Below are 22,150 nucleotides of genomic sequence, written 5' to 3'. Positions count from 1 at the left end.
GGCTCCCTGCTCGGCAGGGAGTCTGCTTCTCCCTCTGACCCTCCTCCCTCTCATGCTCTCTGTCTCTCATTCTCTCTCTCTCAAATAAATAAATAAAATCTTTAAAAAAAAAAAAAAAGAAAAGAAAACGGAGGCCAATGTGGCTGGAATTGAGAGAATGGGGGGAGGAGAGCTAGGAGGTCAGAAAAGAAACGGGAAGCCTGCTCATGCAGGCCACGGTAATAACTGGCTTTAATTCTGAGTGGCAGGGAGCCACGGCATAGTTTCAGGCAGAAGAGTGATGTGATCTGGCTTAGGTGTTCAAAAGCTCACTCTTGCTGCTATGTACAGAAGGGATTTCAGGGGAGAGGAAGCAGAGAGACTGCTTAGGAGGCCACTACTATAATCTAGGTAAGAGGTGATCATAGTACTTAGTGGTGTAGGCGGAAAGGATTCTGGGCACATATTCTAGGAACACAGACTCTTATGAACAGAAGTTCTATCTAGAATAGATAAAGAAGAAGTGATTATATATGTGTGTGTGTGTGTGTGTGTGTGTATATATGATATATATATGTAATGTAATGTTACTCAACCATAAAAAAGAATAAGATCTCGCCATATGCAACAACATGGATGGACCTAGAAGGTATTATGTGAAGTGAAATAAGTCAGTCAGAGAAAAACAAATACAATATGATTTCACTTATGTGTGGAAGCTAAAAAACAAAACAAATGAACAAACAAACAGAAAACGGACTCCAATACAGAAAACCTGGTAATTGCCAGAGGGGAGGTGGGTGGGGGGATGAGCAAAGTAGGCGAAGGGGATTAAGAGGTATGAACTTCCCGTTATAAAATAAGTCAAGGAGATGAAAAGTACAGCACAGGGAATACAGTGAATAATATTCTAATAACATTGTATGGTGACAAAGGGTAACGACACTTATCATAGCAAGCACTACCCTTATCATGGAACTGTTGAATCACTATGTTGTATACCTGAAACTAATGTATCACTGTATGTGAATTGTACTTCAATAAAAAAATAAATTAAAAAAAGAAGTTATATCTAACAGTATGCAATATCTAACAACACTATTTAATACAGATACCTTTTGATAATGGTAATTCCATGGACTATACAGTTCCCAGAGGGAAAATATTTACTGTGGATTAGCTAATTCTGCTCTTTAGACATTGGAGAGACACCACCTCACCCTTAGTTCTCCCCCGCAGCATCTCATTGGACTAAATACATCTGTATAGAATATGATCAAGTAGGTACCCAGCAAACATTAACATTGCAGGAGATTATTAATGGCAGTGATGGAGATGATGACGGGCAGTTTGCAAAACAACATTCTTGAGAAATCAATTCCCTTGACCCTTTACACCATTCTTGTTTCTCTTCTATAAACCTATTTTCCTTCTGTCATTATGTCAAAGATTCCACCAAACAAGTCTAACACTTCAAGTGCTCCTGGAGGAGAGGAATGGTGGGCAAACAACCTTAGAACTCAGGTGCCTGGACTCCTAGCCCATCCTAGGAGCCTACCCCTTGCTATATAAGTCACACCATCTGTGTGAGTCCAGATTTCCTCAAATGGTATGGACCAGATGATCTCCAAGGTCTATTCACTGCTTAAGTTCAGGATGGGGGTGGGGGGTTCTTCTGTCTCCTTGGTATTTTCTTCAATATGAAGCTCACTAGCATAACTCTGCCGGCTTCTCTCTGCCCCGTCATTCACTCTTTCCTGGGTGGGGTACTGGTGAGGTTTTAAATGACAAACTAACAGCCCTAGCCTAGCCCTTTCCTTTTTCCTTTCTCCTTGGGAGCCAGCTCATCACAGAAAGCATGCATTCTGCCCTGCTCCTCTATGCTTTAAGCTTTGCAGGTGGAGGCCCATGCCAGGTGAAGGACTGAAGAGTAAGATGGGAGTCTGTTATCCAGAGCTGCCTGCGGCTGAGGAGATTCATCTAATTATGGGGTTCATTATTAGAATGTCCACCTCTTCACAGATAAAAACCTCATCTCCCAGTGTCAGATTTATTTAGAATAAAGGTGATATTTTGTTCTTCATACACCATTCTCTTTTGACTTCTTAATTTGTTCCCAGCTTGGACAGAGGGAGAAAGAGTGTCCCCCACCCCCCGCAAATGCCATCAATATTTGTGAATGCTCAGAATCATGGTTTCTAGAGTACTGGACAAGTCCTAAAACCTCTACAAGAATGTCAAACTCTATTGGCCAATTTGGCTCGTGATGGTTACCACTGGGCAGGGTCAGTACCAGGACACTTCTACTCCTAGGACAGGAAACACAGGAGGGAGGAATGAGGAAAAGAAGAGGCAGAAAGGAGGGGAGACATGAGTGCTGGCTTGCCCCTCCATAGATGAAAGGAGCTGGCCACCATGTTAATTTAAAAACCTTCTGCCAACAGACCCATAAATACAGAGAACAAACTGATGATTGCCAAAAGGGAGGGGGTAGAGGAATGGGCAAAAGGGGTGAAAGGGAGTGGGAGGTACCGGCTTCCAGCTACGGAATGAATAAGTCATAGGGATGAAAGGTAGGGCATCGGGAATATAGTCAATGGTATTGTAATAGCGCTATATGGGGACAGATGGCAGCTACACTTGTGGGGAGCACAGCAGAACATATACACTTGTTGAATCACTATGTTGTACACCCGAAACCAATAAAGCACTGTGTGTTAACTATACTTCAATAAAAAAGAATACCTATGCAAAAAAATTTAAAAAGTAATAAACCTGCTGCTGCCATGGAAATCACTAGCTATTGATGAGGTTCTCATAGTCCCATAGGAAGCTCAGTTGAAAGTCCCATTTCAAAGCAGCAAGAAAGGGATGGAGAGGGATAAAGGCAGGTCCTGTGTGGTGACAGGAACATTAATGCAAGGGGGAAATGCAGCTGTGGTTTCATTCCTCTTAGACTGCACCGGAGCTAAGTATCCATAATGGGAGGCAGCACAAGCTTCCCAAACCTGAGCTCCCTGTCTTTTCTGATAGCCTGTCTACCACTTTGTCCCCTCCGACATGCCTCTAATATTTGCATTAATTAGACTCATGCCAGGAACCCTGGTCACTTGAGAAGTGCCTGTTGGTACCACCAAGAAATTGAAATATGCCACTCTTCACAAGCTTGAAAAATACCAGCTGGGGGAGTGGAACCATTTCCCAGTGATCACTCTGAAGAGAGCCCTCTGCTTTCTCCTTATTGTAGAGTTAAGGAGAGTTCAAGATTGCACACAACAAGGCCAGGGCAAAACGTTCCACATAAAAACTCTCCCAGCCAATGAGGCATCTAACTACTGGCTGGTGGAAGAGGCACCTTTAGAGTTCCTACGAGATGCAGAAGAATCACGATCAGCAATGTTTAAAAGTTGTCTACAGAGCAGTTCTTTCCTCTCTTGTCTCCCAAGGTCTTTGCATAACACTTGCTTAACCGACAACTTGCAAACATCAGCTTAATGCATGGGAGATAGTCTCAGAGGCTGTGAGACAACACCCTTGAGTCAGTCCCTAGTTGGCAAAGAGATTCCTCGGTCAATCCATGGCAACCCAGACAAAATGTTTGGGCTAAGAGCAGGGTGCGTCACACTCAGATTTAGGAAGTGGGGATGATCATGGGCTGACCCACATGCTACTTCGGGTTGCCAACCTTTCTCTGTAGGCTATTTCTTTATACTTCCCTCTGTTCTATAGGGCACTTTGGTAGTCCCTTACCAGATTTCTGGTGAGCAAAAAAGGAACATGGTTTTCTTTCTGATATCCACATTTAGGGTGGTTGCAATGACTGGAGAAAGTGGCAAAAGCAAGTTGAAGAGGCATTAGGCATGCCTCGCTGGGAATCCCCAGGAAAGGAAGGCCTCCTGCCTGTGTTCCTGGCGTCATTGTTGCCTCTTTGCTCCTGAGCAAGTGCCACTCACTTCTCTTCTCCCAAAAGCTCCCTGGAGGCATGCAGACTAAAATACATTAACCAGACTTGTAATGTGATCCAGCAATAGCTGTTGGGAACAACCTGAGGAAAGGCCCTCAGCCTTGACTCAGGTTCCTGGAAAAACCTGGAACTGGATGAGTCCTATTGCCATGATAATTGGATCAGTCCCACTCGTCAGGGAAAAGGGCATGCGACTGATCATTGAAGAATACTGCAATTATTTTTTTAATTAATTAATTAATTAATTAAATTAAAAATTGAAATATGCCACTCTTCACAAGCTTGAAAAATACCAGCTGGGGGAGTGGAACCATTTCCCAGTGATCATTCTGAAGACAGCCCTCTGCTTTCTCCTTATTGTAGAGTTATGGAGAGTTCAAGATTGCACACAACAAGGCCAGGGCAAAACGTTCCACATTAATTAATTAATTAATTAATTCTGCAATTAATTTTATGTGTCAACTTGATTGGGCCATAGGGTGCCCAGATAATTTGGTCAAACTTTATTGTATTTCTGTGAAGATGTTTTCGAAATGAGATGGAACATTTGAACTGGTAGACTGAGTAAAGTTTGCTCTCCCTAATGTGGATGGGCCTCACCCAATCAGTTGAAGGCCTGAACAGAACAAAAAAGCGGACCTTCCCATAGTAAAGGCGAACTCCTTCTGCCTAATGACCTTTGAAGTGAATCATCAGCTTCACTCCTGACTCCAAACTCAAACTGAAACATTGGCTCTTCCTCGGTCTCAAGTCTGCTGGCCTTTGGACTTGTGCTACACCATCAGTTTTCCTGGTTCTCAGGCTTTAGGACACAGACTGGAACTAATCCATTAACTCTCCTCGGTGTCCAGCTCCCTGACTCACCCTGTGGACCTTGGGACTTGCCAGCCTCCATCACTGTCAGAGCTAATTCCTTACAATTAACAAATAAATCCTATTGTTTCTGTTTCTCTGGAGAATCCTGACTAATGCAAACACACACCATGGGAAGCTAGGAGACATAAAAGTACCACTTGCCCGTTTCGCCAACCAAACTTTGACTTAGCCACATTGGTGTTTCATTTTAAGAATAATCCTTCTTCTCCCCATTTACTACTAATGCTGGGTGACAACTCCATATGGTGGTGGACAGACACTAGGGTGACAACCAATGTGTTACACTCTTGTTTAATCCCCACCCTTCAAATGTGAGTGAAACCTGTGATGTGCTTCCAGCCAACAGAAGATGGCAAAGTTAAAAAAAATAAATAACATTTTAAAGATGTAATTCAGGGCCCAGATCAGCTGATTTTGTTAATTAAAAGGGATTAATCTGGGTGGGCCTGACTTAATCAAGTGAAAGCATTAGAAGTGAGAGATTCAGCTGCTGACCTTGAAAACATAAGCTGCCATGTGAGCAGCTTTAGGAGGGGCCCCAAGGCCAGGAACTCTGGGCAGTCTCTGGGATCTGAGAATGGCCCCCAGACGACAGCCAGCAAGAAAATGGGGACTTCAGTCCTACAGCCACAAACAACTGAATTCTGCCAACAGTCACGTGAGTTTGGAAGAAGACCCTGACCTCCAGGAGAAAATGTAGCCCAACCCACACCTTGATTGTGGCCTTGTGAGATCCTGAACAGAGAAGCCAGCTACGCCATGGCCTGCGAACATTTATTGGTAGGGACTTGATCAGCTACAAATATGCTGTTATTTTGAGGTTTTGATTGTTAAGACTGAAGAAACAGCCTGTGGCGATGGACCAGAGTAATTAGGATGGATCTCTACACGTTCTATAAAGATTACCATGATAAAGAAAAACAATTATCTCAATATTTAGCATTCGTCACCTTAGAAGGGTTACAACAAAAGAAAACTTTCTAAATAGAATATGAGTAGACTAAAGTGTCAGTAATATTTCTTCCACTTGAAGTGAAGTCATTCTAAGTATGAAATATGAAAGCCTCTTTTTTATGAGAAATTTTCTATTCTTAGAAGAAGTTCATTTGTGGTTAGCTTCCTTTCTTCTTTCAGAGAAAAAGATGATTTGAAAACAGTCACCTCATTTTAAATAATGTAACCACTTTTGAGTAACTTTATTTTTAATTAGAAAAGGTTTCCTTTCTTCATATCTTTTATTGTGGTAAAATATATGGAACGTAATACTTGCTATGTTAATCATTTTTAAGTGTACAATTCAGAGCATTAACTATATTCACCATGCTGTGCAACCATGACCACTATCTAGTTCAAAAAAATTTTCATTACCACACACAGAAACTCTGTGACTCTTCAGCCATAATTCCCAATTCTCCTCCTCCCCATCCCCCCTCAACCTCTAATCTACTTTCTGTCTCTGTGAATTTGCCTAAGTGGAATGATACAATATGTATTCTTTGGTGTCTGGCTTGTTTCACTTCACATAACGGTTTCAAGGTTAACCCATGTTGTAGCATGAATCAGAACTTCCATTACATGGATACACCACATTTTGTTTCTCCGCTCATCTGTTGATGGACACTTGGGTTGTTTCCAATTTTTGGCTACTGGGAACAATGCTGAAATGAACACTGGCATACAAGTATCTGTGTTCTTATTTTCAATTCTTTGGGGTAGATACCAAGGAGTGTAATTGCTGGGTCATAAGGTAAGTCTCTATTTAACCTTCCGAGGAACTGCCAAACTGTTGTCCACAGTGACTGCACCATTTTATATTCCCACCAGCATGGTATGAGGGTTCCAATTTATCCATATCCTCACAAACACTTGTTAGTTTCCATTAAATAAAATTATAGCCTTCCTAATGGGTATGAAGTGGTAGCTCATTGTGGTTTTGATTTGCATTAATCTAATGGCTAATGATGTTCAACACTTTATCATGTACTTATTGGATATTATGTATCTTCTTTGGAGAAATGTCTGTTCAACTCCTATGCCCATTTTTTTTCTCGTTTTGTTGCTGAATTTTAAGAGTTCTCTATATAGGGGAGCCTGGGTGGCTCAGTTGGTTAAGCATCCAAGTCTTGATTTTGGCTCAGGTCATGATCTTGAGGTCCCGGGATTGAGCCCTGCATTGGGCTCCTTGCTCAGTGGGGAGTCTGCTCATCTCCCTCTGCCCCTCCCCCTGCTTGCACACACTCTCTCTCTCTTTCTAAAATCAATCAATCTTTAAAAGAAGGGTTCTTTGTGGGGCGCCTGGGTGGCTCAGTCGTTAAGCGTCTCTGAGATCCCAGGGTCCTGGGATCGAGCCTTGTATCGGGGTCCCTGCTCAGTGGGAAGCCCGCTTCTCCCTCTCCCACTCCCCCTGCTTATGTTCCCTCTCTCACTGTGTCTCTCTCTGTCAAATAAATAAATAAAATCTTTTAAAAAATAAAGAAAGCTACTAGAGCTAATAAACTAAATGAGCAAAGTTGCAGGGTACCAGATCAACATGCAAAATAGTTTGTGTTTCTTTACACCAACAATGAACAATCAATCTGTAAAGGAAAGTAAGACAGAAATTCCATTTATAATAACATCTGAAAGAATAAAATATTCAGGAATAAATTTAACCAAGAAAGTGAAAGACATACACTGAAAACTATAAAATATTGCTAAGAGAAGTTAAGTAAGACCTAAATCTAAATCAAAAGGCATCTTGTGTTCATGGATAGAATGATAATATTTTTAAGATGTCAATACTACCCAAAGTGATCTACAGAGTCAATGTAATTTGTATCAAAATCCAACAGCTTTTTTTTTTTTTTGCAGAAATGGAAAAGCCGATCCTTAAATTCATATAGAACGACAAAGGGCCCCAGTATAAACAAAACTGTTGTGAAAATGTGGAACAAAGTTCGAGGACTCATGCTTCCAGATTTCAAAACTTACACAAAGCTATAGTAATCAAAACAATGTGGTACTGGCATAGGATAGGCATATAGACCAAGGGAATAGAATCGAGAGTCCAGAAATAAATGCAACATCTATGTCCAATTGATTTTTTGACAAGGGTGACAAGTCCATTCAATGCAGAAACAATTGTTTCTTCAATGGACGGTGCTGGGACAACTGGAATTCCCATGCAAAAGAATCACATTGAACCCCTACCTCACCTATATACAAAAATTAACTCAAATAGGTTAACAAACGAAATATAAGAGCTTAAACTGTAAAATTCTTAGAAGAAAACATAAGGGTAGTTCTTCATGTACTTGGATTTGGCAACAGATTTTTAGATATGTTGCCAAAAGCATGAGTGAGAGAAGAAAAATTAGATAAATAGGACTTCATCAAAATTAAAATTTCTGTGCAAGTGACAGTATCAAGAAAGTGAAGAGACAGCCTACACATTGGGAGAAAATATTTGCAAATCATATATCTGATATGTGTTTTATATATAAAGAACTCTTTTTTTATTTTTTTAAAGATTTTTTATTTATTTATTTGACACAGAGAGAGAGACGGCGAGAGAGGGAACATAAGCAGGGGGAGTGGGAGAGGGAGAAGCGGGCTTCCCGCTGAGCAGGACCCCGATGTGGGGCTCGATCCCAGGACCCTGGGATCATGACCTGAGCTGAAGGCAGAAACTTAATGACTGAGCCACCCAGGTGCCCCATCTAGTAGCTTTCTTATGGATTCTTTGGGATCTCCTATATATAGTACCATGTCACCTGTGAAGAGATGGTTTTATTTTTTCCTTTCCAATTTGGATGCCTTTCATTTCTTTTTCTTGCCTGATTGCTCTGGCTAGAACTTCCAATACAATGTGGAGTAGCAGTAATGAGAGTGGGCATCTTTGTCTTGTTCCTGATCTTAGGGGGAAAGCTTTCAGTTTTTCACCATTGAGGATGATGTTAGCTGTAGGTTTTTCAGAAATGCCCTCTATCATGTTGAGGAGGTTCCCGTCTATTCCTAGGTTTTTCTGGGAGTTTTTATCATGAAAGGGTGGTGGATTTTATAAAATACCTTTTCTGTATTTGTTGGGATAGTCACGTATTTTTTTCCTCCTTCATTCTATTAATATGATGTGTTGCACTGATTTTCTTATGTTGAGCCACCTTTACATCACTGGGATAGATCCAAGTTGGTCATGATGTGTAATCCTTTTCATATGCTGTTGGGTATGGTTTGCTGCTATTTTATGAAGGATTTCTGTATCTGTATTCATAAGGGATATGGTCTGTAATTTCTTTTCTTATGATGTCTTCATCTGTCTTTGGTATCAGGTTAATGCTGGCCTTATAAAATGAACTAGGAAGCGTTTTTTTCCTATTTTATGGAAGAGTTTGTGAAATACTGATAATTCTCCTTAAAATGTTTGGTAGAATTCACCAGTGGAGCCATCGGGTCCTGCACTTTTCTTTGTTGAGAAGTTTTTAACTGGTGATTCAGTCTCCTTACTAGTTGTAGGCCTATTCAGATTTTATATCTATCTCTTCGCTACTTAGTCTTGACTGGTTGTATGTTTCTAGGAATTGGTCTGTTTCATCTAGGTTAACCAGTTTGTTGGTATGCAGTTGTTCATAGTACTTTTTACTCTGTAAGTTCCTCTTTTAGTCCTTTTTAGTTCTGTAAGTTCAGTAATAATGTCTCCATTTTCATTTTTGATTTTGATTACTTGCATCTTCTCTTTCATTTTCTTTTCCAGACTAGCTAAAGATTTGTCAGTTTTGTTTTCAAACAAGCAACTTCTGGTTTCATTGATTCTCCCTATTGTCTTTCTATTCTGTATTTTGTAAATCTCTGTCCTAATCTTTTTGATTTCCTTCCTTCTGCTAGCTTTGGGTTTACTTTGTTCTTCTTTCTCTATTTCCTCAAGGTGTGAAGTTGATTTATTAATTTGAGGTCTTTCTTTCTTCTTTTTTAATGTAGGCATTTACATTTATAAATTTCCCTTTAAACACTGCCTCCCATGAGTTTTGATATTTTGTCTTTCCATTTTCATTACTACGTATTTTCTAATGTCCCTTGTGATTTCTTATTTGACCATTGGTTGCTAAGAATGGGTTGCTTATTCTGCACAGCAAAGGAAACAATCCACAAAACTAAAAGACGACCTACTGAATGGGAGAAGATATTTGCAAATAACATTTCCAATAAAAAGATAGTATCCACAATACATAAAGAACTTATACAAGTCAATGCCCAAAAAACAAATAATAATTAAAAATGGGCAGAAGACATGAACAGATATTTATTCAAAGAAGACATACGGATGGCCAACAGACCCATGAAAAGATGTTCAACATCAATCATCATTAGGAAAATGCAAATGAAAACCACAATGAGCTATCACCTCACACCTGTCAAAATGACTAAAATCAAAAACACAAGAAACATGTGTTAGCAAGGATGTGGAGAAAAAGGAACCTTTGTGCTCTGTTGCTGGGAATGCAAACTGGTGCAGCCACTGTGGAAAACAGTATGGAGGCTCCTCAAAAATTAAAAAATACAGGGGTGCCTGCGTGGCTCAGTCAGTTAAGCATCTGACTCCTGGTTTTAGCTCAGGTCATGATCTCATGGGTCATGAGATGGAGCCCCATGTCAGGCTCCGTGCTCAGCAAAGAAGAGTCTGCTTGAGATTCTCTCCCTCTGTCCCTCCTCCCACCCACTTGCTTGCATACACATGCACACACACACACTCTCTCTCTCTCTCAAGTAAATAAATAAATCTGTAAAGAAATTAAAAATATAATTTACCATATGATCCAGCAATTCTACTACTGGGTATTTACCCAAAGAATACAAAAACACTAATTCAAAAAGTTATATGCTCCCCTGTGTTTACTGCAGCATTATTTACAATAGCCAAATTATGGAAGCAGCCCAAGGGTCCATCAATAGATGAATGGATAAACAAGACATGATTTGCAACAACATGGATGGATCTAGAGAGTATAATGCTATGTGAAATAAGTCTGTCAAAGAAAGACAAATACCACATGGTTTTACTCATATATGGAATTTCAGAAACAAAACAAATGAACAAAGAAAAAAAAACAACCCAAAAAACAGATTCTTAATTATTGAGAACAAACTGATGGTTACCAGAGGGGACGTCGGGAGGGGGATGGGTGAAATAGGTGATGGGGATTAAAGAGTATACTTATCTTGATAAGCATTGAGTAATGTATAGAATTGTTGAATCACTCTATTATTGTACACCTGAAACTAATATAACACTGTATGTTAACTATAAGGGAATTTTTCAAAAAAAGAATGGGTTACTTAATTTACACATGTTTGTGAATTTTCAAGCTCTCCCTCTATTGTTGGCTTTTATTTTTACTCCATTGTAACCAAACATATGGTCTATCTAGAGAATATTTCATGTGCACTTGAGAAAAAGTGTGTATTCTGTTGTTGGGTGAAGTGTTCTGTGGTATCATTTTGTAGATCAGAAAACTCAAGCCATGCAAAATCAACTGGTGGTGAGCTTCAGCTCTCATTTTGTAGGACACATGAATGGGGCTGGTTTCAGAACGGAGGTCATCTGATACCTAGGCCTGAAGTTAGTATACCGGATCAGTGTTTTTCGAACTTCCTTCAAGGGCAGAACTTTGTTTCAAACAAACTCTTGCATGAAACTCAATACATGAACTGGTTTACGAGGGGGTATGGAGGAGGGAGCACTACAGGCTTTCCTCCTCTGCCTTCCCTCCCTCAAACTGGCCTCCTTGAAAGCCACTGCCCTAAATCACAGGCTTTGAGGCTGGGAGAAAGGATGGAAAAGCCTGCCCCAGAAAACATTTGTATTCTCTAGGACAGTGGCAGCCACCACTTGTAACTGGGAATTCCAAGTCAAGCACAAAGCAGATGTGATATGGAGAAGAAACATAGACACATGGCTCCATCAAGACACAGCCCAGGCAAACTGCACTGCTGCCATCTTTAGCATCAGCTGTCCAGGGCTGGCCCTGGCTTCAACAAAGAGGCTGTCTACTACGGGGTCAGCATGCATCTCACTTCCACTCTTCTGTAAACCAAACAAATAAGCCCAGCCTAGTGCAAACATTTTCTCTCTAACACAAAATTCCTAGAGACTGCAGAAGTAAGCCCTTTCTGGTTTGGAGGTAAAGCCCGATTCCATCTCTATCAGCCACAATTTGTATCTAGCCATAACTTCAGCCAGCGGATGGGAGTCAGGCATTGGGCGGCAGGGGTCACAAGACTAGAGAGCAGCACAAGTGATACCACCTCCTTAAAGATAGCTTTCATTCAGGCCCATGAAGTAAGCTCATCTCTGAACTGAGAAACCACGGCCTGCACTTAGGAGGGCAATCACAGCTAACAGAGGGAAGATCAGCCTCTTCAAGGGGATCAAAGGCATACCACCAGGAATCTAGGGTCACAAGGCATTGTCACCAAAAGGCTAATTAAACAGCAGACTGAGCTCAGTTACTTCAGCTGTGGGGAATGGGAAATCAGAAACTATCCATTCTTTCTACATGTTTTATTGAGCAGCCTCTATGAGCCAGGCACTGTTCTACAGGGGAAATGCCCAGCGTAGTCAGAGGAATATATGGTTAAGAGAAACATAGGATTCAGAGAAGTGTCTGATGTTAAGACTCATAACCCATGAGCCTGCAAAATCCCCATGTCTCCAATGGTGATGGAAGAGTCAGAGTGGACAGCCAATGACATGCGCAAAGTTGCACGAAGCAATGAACTCCAAGTTCTGGTCCTGCCACTACCTCTCCCTTGCTGTGGGACCTAGAGCAGGTTAGTTCTTATCTGGATCCCAGTTTCCTTCGCAGTGAAATGGACAGTTGGGAGATGAGGAACTCCTCTCATAGTCTATAGGAGTATAGCCTGAAAGGCAAACACTGAATTGGGTGAGTGTCCCAAAGTACAGACTATATAAGCTTCAACCTCTCTCACATGGTAATGATGATAATGATAAATAGTAATAATAATAATAATAATGAAATATCCATGATGGTAGCAGCTACTGTTTACTGAATGCCGAACAGGTCGCAGGCATTCTTCCCATGTGATCGGTTTTATGAATCTTCCCAAGTGGCTTGCCAGAATGTTAGATGTGGAAAAGCCCTTGGATGTTTTAGCGACCGGAAGATCAAGAGGCAGACCTATTCTAATGTTGCAGGACATGAGCTTCCCATCTTCATCTCTCAGCCCTCATTCCTCCTCATACCCCACTATTTTACTTCCTCTTTTTCCAGATTTGAGACTGATCCAACTCTATCATAAATTTAGTAACTGTGGGGTTTGGTGCTTTAGCCATCCCACTGCAAGAGTCCCACACGCCCTGGGCAGTCAGTACATTGGGTCTGTAGAATTAGAATCTTGCCTCCAACTCCTTCGGTGTCATGATGGAGTGAGTTTCTATTTGATGGGAAAATATTTTGTATTTCCTTCCATGTCTTATATCCATGTGTCTATACACACTGGAAAAGGTTAAAGTCAACACTTCAACGTAATTCTGTGTTCTCCTTGCTCGGAGGTAATTATCATAATTGAAATTTGTCAATAATCAGCATCATTACTATTGGATGCTATCAAAATGTTTTGATGCAGTGAGTGAAAAACACCGTTATCATAATGATACAGCGGAGACCTAGACCCAGTGTCACGTGTGACCAGTAAAATAGTAACCAATTAGGTGTGTTTATTATCATTTCTGTTTAAGAAGTATTTTTCCTTGGGGCGCCTGGGTGGCTCAGTGTGTTAAGCATCTGCCTTCGGCTCAGGTCATGATCCCAGGGTCCTGGGATCGAGCCCCGCATCAGGCTCCCTGCTCTGCGGGAAGCCTGCTTCTCCCTCTCCCACTCTCCCTGCTTGTGTTCCCTCTCTCGCTGTGTCTCTCTCTGTCAAATAAATAAATAAAATCTTTAAAAAAAAAAAAAGTATTTTTCCTTTTAGTTCCTCATTTTGATTTAATTTTGATCTTCCTAAAGATTCTGTGAAATAAACAAGACAAATATTATCCTGATTATTAGAGTGAGGGAAGCTGAGGCTCCAGGAGTTATTTGGTTACAGGTTACCCAGAAAATACCTGCCAGAATTAGGAACAGAACCAGGTCTCCAATCCTAAATCCAGCATCTAACACACCATGCTAGACACCATGCCCAACATATACAACCTGAAGACCTTGTGAGCTAGGCAAATTGAGGGCCAGTAGCGAATTTAGAAGCAACCCTGGTGAAGAAAACACCATTACAGGGGTGCCTGGCTGGCTCAGTCCGTTAAGCGGCTGCCTTCGGCTCAGGTCATGGTCGCAGGGTCCTGGGATTGAGTCCCGCATCGGGCTCCCTGCTCAGCGGAGAGCCTGCTTCTCCCTCTGCCCGCTGCTCCCCCAGCTTGTGTGCTCTCTCTCTCACTCACTCTCTCTCTCAAATAAATAAATAAAATCTTTAAAAAAAAAAAAAAGAAAAGAAAACACCATTAGACAGGGATTATTCAATTAAGATCTGTCAGCATTGCCTCTTGAGAGAAAATTATTCCAGACAACTCTTCATCTTTTTCCTTTTTGAATTTAAATACAGCAGCAACAACAAAAAGAGTTGAAGGCGGGGGGGGGGTGGTCCCCAAAACCAGACTGAGGAACTGTACTTCCAGAGGGAAACACAAAGATTTAATCAGTACCTCTACATCCTTAGCTGCTGAAAGAGACGGTAGTGCTTTTTCTCATTGAAGTAAAAGGTAACAAACCCCTAATTTTTCCATGTTTTGGCAAGAAAATTATAAGTAGCTGTGCCCCCTGGGTTTGGCATGAATGGAAATACAGTCGGCTGTATGCAACCCCAGTGTGTGAATGCTGTCATTTAGAGGTATGTGCATTACTTAGCATTTGGTATATACATTACTGAGGAGGCCTTTAGGAGCTCTGCTTAGCCCAATGCCCAACAGAAGCCGCCCAAGCGCAGGCGGTTGCCTTACAAAGGGTGTTTTGCCCAGACCAGGCTTAGTCCCTCCTGCTGGAAGGGGCAGAGCGCCAACCTAGCAGGTGCCCTGGCTTCTATGTAGAGGTGTGGGAGGCTGCTCTCGTGTACCCAGCTTCACTGCCGTGCCTGTTGTGAGTCAGCTTGGCCACTTCATCCACAGAACGGACAAACTGAAGGTGAGAGTTCCGGTTTGTGCCCTGTGCCCTGGTCAGCATGTCCCTGATGCCTGCCCCTGGGCATAGGCAGAACAAAGTGCAAGAGTGGCGATGACATAGAAACAGAGACCACGCTGTGTCTGCGAAAGCCTAGCAATGAATCACCAGGGGAATCAGATTCCAGGCAGCGGCCCTATCTTAGGTGGGACCGGTTGCAAAGCTAGCCCATTAAGGTCCTGTAGATCAAGGTCCCTAGGAAGTTTCCTAGGGGGCTCAGTCAACATATGTCATTGAATTGCTTCCCTTTGGCCACCTTTAAAATAATGGCAAGAGCGGTCCCTGCTATCTTGGATGCTCTGAATACGGAGAGAGTTCCACCTTCCTCCGCAAAAGTAAAAATAAAAGGCACCGCCAACAACTTCTCCAGCGGGCACCAAGTGCTTGCTCACCCAGGACCTCCCCTCCACATCTCACCACCAGCCCCCTGCTCTCTGAGACTTGAACCTTCCGACTGAACTGGAAGCAAGCTGATCCGAACATCCCGAGGCGGGTCGTAAGTTTGTCTGACTATTTGCTTGTTTGCTTTGGGCAAATCCTGGGCGAGTAAGTGGGAGCTTCGGTCTACAGGCACGAGCAGCACTGAGACCCGTTCTCAGGAGTCTGCATCGGCATCTTACATAAAGCTTGGCACCAACTGATGACATCTCTCCATAATAATCAACTAGGAGCCAAGGTAATAAGCTGGAGGGGCAACTATGTTGCCAGATGCTGGAGATGGCCAAGGACACAGGAGGCCGTGTAACTGAGGGAAAGGAAGGCAAAGCGCAGGCGCAACCCAGCCAGGATCCTGCGGCTCCAGGCTTGCAGGACCGCACCAGGTTGGAAGTGCAGCCGGCCCTTTGGAGGCTGACGTGAGGAGAGTGCTACCTAGACCAATTACTTGGAGAGAACAAAGCTTTGGCTTGAATAAACAGAGAGTCACTAGCACCCCCCACACCAGGAGGAAGCAGAATGGCCCCATTAACAAGCAGAATGCTAAAAATAACCCACTGTACTTCTGTAACACTTTTCTCAGCAAGGGCGCAACAGCTAAAAGACCTGGGGTCGGGGCGCCTGGCTGGCTCAGTCAGTAGAGCATGTGACTCTGGATCTTGGGGTCGTGAGTTCGAGTCCCACTTTGGGTAGGGAGCCTACTTTAAAAATAAGAACTAAAACAAAGAAAGAAAGAAAGACCTACGGACTATCTCTGACTCTGCCACTTACTAGCTTTGTGACCTTAGGTGGGTCATTTAAGTCTCTGGATCTTTACTGTTCTCATTTGCAAAGTGGGGACAATTGCACCTCCTCTGCCTGCTTCACAGGGTAGTATTAATTGAGGTGGGAGACAGGGCAACTCACACCATCTGGACTCTAGAGGAGTATGCTGGGGAGAGAGAGAGCAGGGCAAAAGGGCTTGAAGACATGGGGTCATGTTAAAACTAGACTCCAGCTGCGAGACCACAGCCTTGCTGGGTGATCTCCCTTCCCCCGCCCTCTCCTGCAGAGAATCTTTGTCTCAGAACCTGCTTCTAGAGAACCAAATCTAAGACAACCAACTTTCGACAACACAGTTTTAGAAAATTAATATACCCTGTTTTCTCCTCAAAGCTTGAGTTTGGTTTATATTTTCCTGAACCAGGCACCCCAGATGGTGAGGCAGATCATTCACGCCAGTTTTCACTAACGTCCATTGTCTTAAAGAGCCAGGAAAGATATTTATGAGCTAGATAGCACTAGAGATGCCCCTGTTGACATTGTGGCTGAGGGTATTTTAACTAGGATCTTGATGCTATTGTGCTGCAGTGATCCCAAAGAACCCCAAGGGTATCTTACACAGAGTGAGTTGCCCTGGTCTTATACCTTAACAGTGGCTCTGTGAAAGGGGAATCAGATGTCCTCAGGACCAGGGGCAAATCTTATCTCAAAAGGGGGTAGTGGAGAACCTCAGAGAGTTGGAGAGGCCCTTCTGGAACCTGGCTTTGCTCATTCACAGCCCACGCAAGAGAGAGGACCTTCAGTTGGGAGTTTTCTCACACTAATTGTTAAAGGTCAGATGTATAACCGGACACTTGCTACCCAAAACATTTGTTCTTGAAACCTTGTCCCTGATAACCAAGTCAGTTTGCCCACACAAGTGAGAAGTGGGGGGGAAGGAAAATTTATCACTTGGCTATTTTTGAAATGGGTTCAGATTTTCTAGCCACAGCTTATTTCCCCTACCTAAAGCAGATAACAGGAATGAGAGGCTCTAGTTAAGACAAAAGTTGTGTAAAACCCTGGCGTTTCTCAGAAAAGGGCAGATAGTGTATTCATGCACACACAAATGCAAGACCGCAGGGAGGAAGTCAATATGTATTGACTAGGATTTCAAATAACTAAAATGAAGCATCTAGAGAGACCCTCCTGTGGATTCACTTACCCATGTAAAAACAAATCAATCACTGTAACACAATACCATCAAGACCCCAGTTAAAATGCCCTCCTCTACCGAGGAGAAGTAAAAAGACCATCACGGGCGTCCACAGTGGCACTTCTTCAAGTGCCATCTAGCTCACAAATATCTTTCCTGGCTTCTTAGATGGAAGGTAGCGGAGACTGGCGTGAAGGATCTGCCTCACGATCCGGGGTGCCTGGTTCAACAAAATATAACCCAAAGTCTACCTTTGAGGAGAAAAATGGAGCATGATAGCTTTCTAAAATCATGTTGCTGAAAGCTGGTTTCTTTGTTAGGTTCCCTAGAAGCAGATCCTGAGATAAGGGATTCTTTGGGGAGACCGGGAGGGAGCAGGAGAGGGCATGGGAAGGGAGCGGATCCAGCAAGGCTGTGGTCTCAGCTGGCGTCTAGCTTTCACCTGACCCCTTGAGGAGCTCTGGAGCACAAACTGCAGCACATGGTTGGACCCACCTTGATGCAAAAGGGTTGAACCAGTCATTGGCTGTGGGCTGCCCCCAGGGATGAAGAAGCAAGTACCTCTCAGGCAAGAGGCCTCCTGCTCCCGAGAAGGGGGCAACTGTGAGCCTTAGGAAGCAATGCTCACAGCAGCTAAGGGATAGGTACCAATGACTGTAAAGGGAATGTGGGCAGGGCACCAACAATGTCCATTCCACTGGCTGAACATCAACCAGAGACCTTGAAAACAAAACTTATTGCCATGGGTGGGCCAGCTTCCCGGCCACCTCTCCAAGCCCATCTCCTCTTATTCTCTCCCTTCACTCCATTCCAGCCACATTGGTCTCCTTGCTGGTCCTTGAACATACTCTTATCTTAAGGTCTTTGCACTTGCTCTTCCCTCTACCTGGGGCTCTTTCTGCATTACTCCTCCCTTACCTCCTTTGGGCCATTATTCAGATGTCATCTTCTCTACTTAGCCTTCTCTAGCCCCACTCTAGCCCCACTCTACACACACGCATGCACGCACGCACGCACTCACGCACATGCGCATGCACACTTGAGCAACCCCATCTCTCTCCCTTCCTTTATGTTTCTCCACAGAACTTATCTGACATAAAATGTGTTTTATTTATGCTTACTGTTTCTTCTTCCCCTCTTGAATGTCAGCTTCGGCAAGGCAGGTATTTTTGTCTTATTTTTTCATTCACTGCTGTATCTCCGGTACCAAGAACAACACCCGGTTCATTAAATATTTGTTGAATAAGTGAATGAGTATCTCCTTAATTTTAATGCCCTCTCCCCTAAGCTTGAGCTAACTGGGATCTATTTCCAATGTTCACATTTTCCCCCTCTATTTCATCTACACCATTTCCAGTGCATTAGGTTTGCTTTAAAAAAACATGTACACTAATGGTCTTGTTTATTCCCACTTCATATTTTCAAATGTTCCCCAAATCAACTATAGTCAACATGTTCACATGGGTTATGAGTCATGTTTGTTTTGAAAGTGAAAAGGTTTAAAGCAACTAATCCTGCCAGTCATGAGGGATAAGACTTTGCAGGAATGAATCCACGGACACTTACCAAGTAGACAAATAAAATCCAAATGGAGTGAAGGTACGTGGTAGAGCCTAAAAGGGACCAAAGCCCCCACCCTCACCCAAATAGGCTGTATCTGAATAGAAATCCCTGTAGTTTCTATCAACTAAAGCTATCCAGATATGCTACTTATTTTAGGAAACCTAGAAAATAATACATGCTACCTTTGGTATTACTTCTCTAATATATAAGACAGTGTTTATGAACACAATCAATACTTACTGAATGAGTTTTGTGAATCTGAAATGGAAAATAAATCTTAGTAAATCACTGTACACCTACATACACATACATATTTTGAAAAGTCAAATGTTTTTCTAACTGGTTCATTCCAACGGGAGCACAAAAACAGAATTGCCAAGCTGTGATAAGCTTCCCAAAGAATGAATATGCTTTCGCCCATTTCCAACAGCAAAGGTGCCCAGCCATGACTCTAAAGCACTTAGTGGCTGCATGACCTTGAACTTTCTCCGCCTTACATTTCCTCAACTATAAAACAGAAAGAACCTCACTGGGGTTGTGAGGACCCCATGAGATCATGAATGTGAAGGGACTTCATAAAGCAAGGCACACACATGAGGTTTGAGGTAAATCTGTCCTCTCAGCAAGCTTCTAAAATTCGGCTTGGATAAAGGTTATGTTTTGTAGCTTTAATTACTTGGAAAAAATACACACTAAGATGATAGAAAGGCTTTATAAACTATGACCACAATGGACAAGATAGTAGGAAACCAAAAGTCATAATAGTCACTTGACGTTTGAAATGAGCAGATGTGATCAATCTGCTCTTCTCTGTCCACTCTCATGCTTTTTCACCTATTAAACAGCTATAGGAGTCCTGCCAGAAAGAGTCATCTCTGGCCTCTGTACCAGACTGCCCCTTTGTTTCTGGGCTAGTGTCATCTACATCATTCTAGTCTGGGAGACAGATGCAACATAGCATGGCGGTTTAGAGCACAGGCTATGGAGCCTACATGGATCTGCTTTCTACAGCCCTGAATTACTAACTGAGCAAGCTCAGCAATGCCTCATAACCTCATGGAGCCTCAGCATCCTCGTTCATAAAACAGGTGAACGAGTATGAATATGTACCTCACTCATAGGGTTGTTATTAGGATTAGCTCCATGAGGAGTATAAAATGTCTAGTCCACAGAAATAATTCTAGAAGGGGAAGCTATGGTTTTCACACAGTTGAGCTGTGTTGCCCAAATTCTCTTTTCGTTTCAACTTTACCTTTTACAGTCCCAGGTTCCCGACGTGCTCAATGAACACAATGTGCTCAATGAAGGGCTTCAGGAAACCCGTACCAGCTGCTAGAACAAAGGCTGAGCTGCCTCATCTGGCCAAGCCATCATGGATGTGACTGACAAGAACTCTTCCTTGTTGTGCCATAATGTGACAACATGGAAAGAGCACTGGACTTGGAGTCAGAAGACTTCAAGTTTCAGCCCTACCCATTCCCAGCTCTGTGACCTAGGCTAATCCATTCTACTTCCCTACGAGAAAGTAAAAGCTCCTGGAGAGCAGGGACCCTCTCTAAACATGTTCATACAGGGGCGCCTGGGTGGCTCAGTAGGTTAAGGATCTGCCTTCGGCTCGGTGATGATCCCGGAGTCTGGGGATCGAGCCCCGCATTGGGCTCTCTGCTCAGTGGGGAGCCTGCTTCTCCCTCCCCTGCTCCCCCTGCTTGTGTTCTGTGTGTGTGTGTGTGTGAGTCAAACAAATACATAAAATCTTTATAATCAAACAAACATGTTCATACAGCACTGGCACAGTGACTTAAACCTAACAGGTGCTCGATTGTGATTCATGAAATGACTGAAAGACGTGCATATGCCAGAGTCTCAATTTTCTTATGCATTCAAAGGGATAATAATTGTTGCCCTGCCTGGCTCTCAAGGTTGTTCAGACACTAGGCAGTGACTCTCGCAGCACCTTCTCCTTCCCTTCTTCTAGCATTTATCTCACTCAATTGTGACTGCTTTTCATGTTGGTTCCCTCTGCCTAGTAGAAAGTCTCTTATGATTTCCCTCCTCCTTCTACCGCTTCTTAGTTAATGCCTATTCATCCATCAATTCTCAGCTCAAAAGGCCCTTTCTCTGACTCCTAATAGCGCCTCCTGCTATGATAGCTCTTCCCATATGTCCTCCATGGAACTCAAATTACATTTGTATGATGATTTCATCCTTCCTGTTGGATTGTAAATATCACCAGGGCAGGGGTTCATGTTTATCTTGATCACCAGTATATTTCTTGTTCCTCGGCCAATTGTTAACCTACTTGAACAGCTTATTAAATGTTTGTTGCATGAATGAGTGAATGGAAAAGTAAATGGATGAATGCGAAGCAGATGGAATGAAAATGATCCTCCTTTCTACCTTGCCCTTTTACAGATCTCTCTGGTTGTTAGTTTAGACGATTGTCATTCTGTAGTATCATTCCATTCTAATGCTCTTAAGAATATCACTTTGTAAGTCCTACTACTTAATAGGAAAAATGTACTAGAACAGATTCTCAGATGCTGAAACTGAGAAAGCCAGCACTCAACCTCAGTGCTTGTGGACACCCATCTACCTCATTATGATGACAAGGGAACTTTCTTCTCCTCGGACCGTCACCATCCACCTCTAGCATTTGAGCCCCTAGGCTCCCATTCCTCCGGCTTACCTGGAACCTGGCTTAGTGCTCTACTGTACTGAACCTCTAAGACCCATGCTCAGTAGGTCCTCATCTGGGGTGGGGCTTCGCAGACTCCCTAAAGTTGATGGCTGGCATTTACCACTCCTTTTGGCTTAGCAAGGATGATGCGGAGGGGAAAGAAGTGGGGCGGAGAAAGAGGGGTCATCTTTGCTTGCTTCCCAAGGTACTGCCATTTTTGCTTCTTCCCCATCCTGCCTGCTCATAGAACTGAAGGTGAGAGGAAAAGCAAAATTCTGCCTGCTACTATAAAAGTCATGAATTAGTTCCCTTTAGAGGATCTTCCCACTGAACCTCTACAACCTTCCTGGGAATTCACTATTATTATTGTTCCTATGCTACAAATGAAGAAACTCAATGGCCAACCCATTCCCCTAGTAGATGTCCCAGGAATTCCGCCATTCTTCTGATATCTTTGTCCACAAGAAGCCCTTTGTGTGACATAAATACGATGTGTGGCA

At 42.8% G+C, this 22,150-nt stretch overlaps 1 protein-coding gene across 5 annotated transcripts in view; it reads right to left on the bottom strand.

Moving 5' to 3' along the window:
• FGF13 (fibroblast growth factor 13) overlaps positions 1 to 22,150 on the bottom strand; it is a 486,720-nt gene that overhangs the window by 200,711 nt on the left and 263,859 nt on the right. The gene's annotated exons all lie outside the window — the stretch shown is intronic.

This window comes from Leptonychotes weddellii, chromosome X (genome assembly GCF_054177405.1).
Source record: "Leptonychotes weddellii isolate Sample4059 chromosome X, ASM5417740v2, whole genome shotgun sequence".
Classification (NCBI taxonomy): Eukaryota; Metazoa; Chordata; class Mammalia; order Carnivora; family Phocidae; genus Leptonychotes; species Leptonychotes weddellii.
The sequence above is the reverse complement of the archived record's forward strand: the minus strand, read 5'-3'. Positions and strand labels throughout refer to the sequence as shown.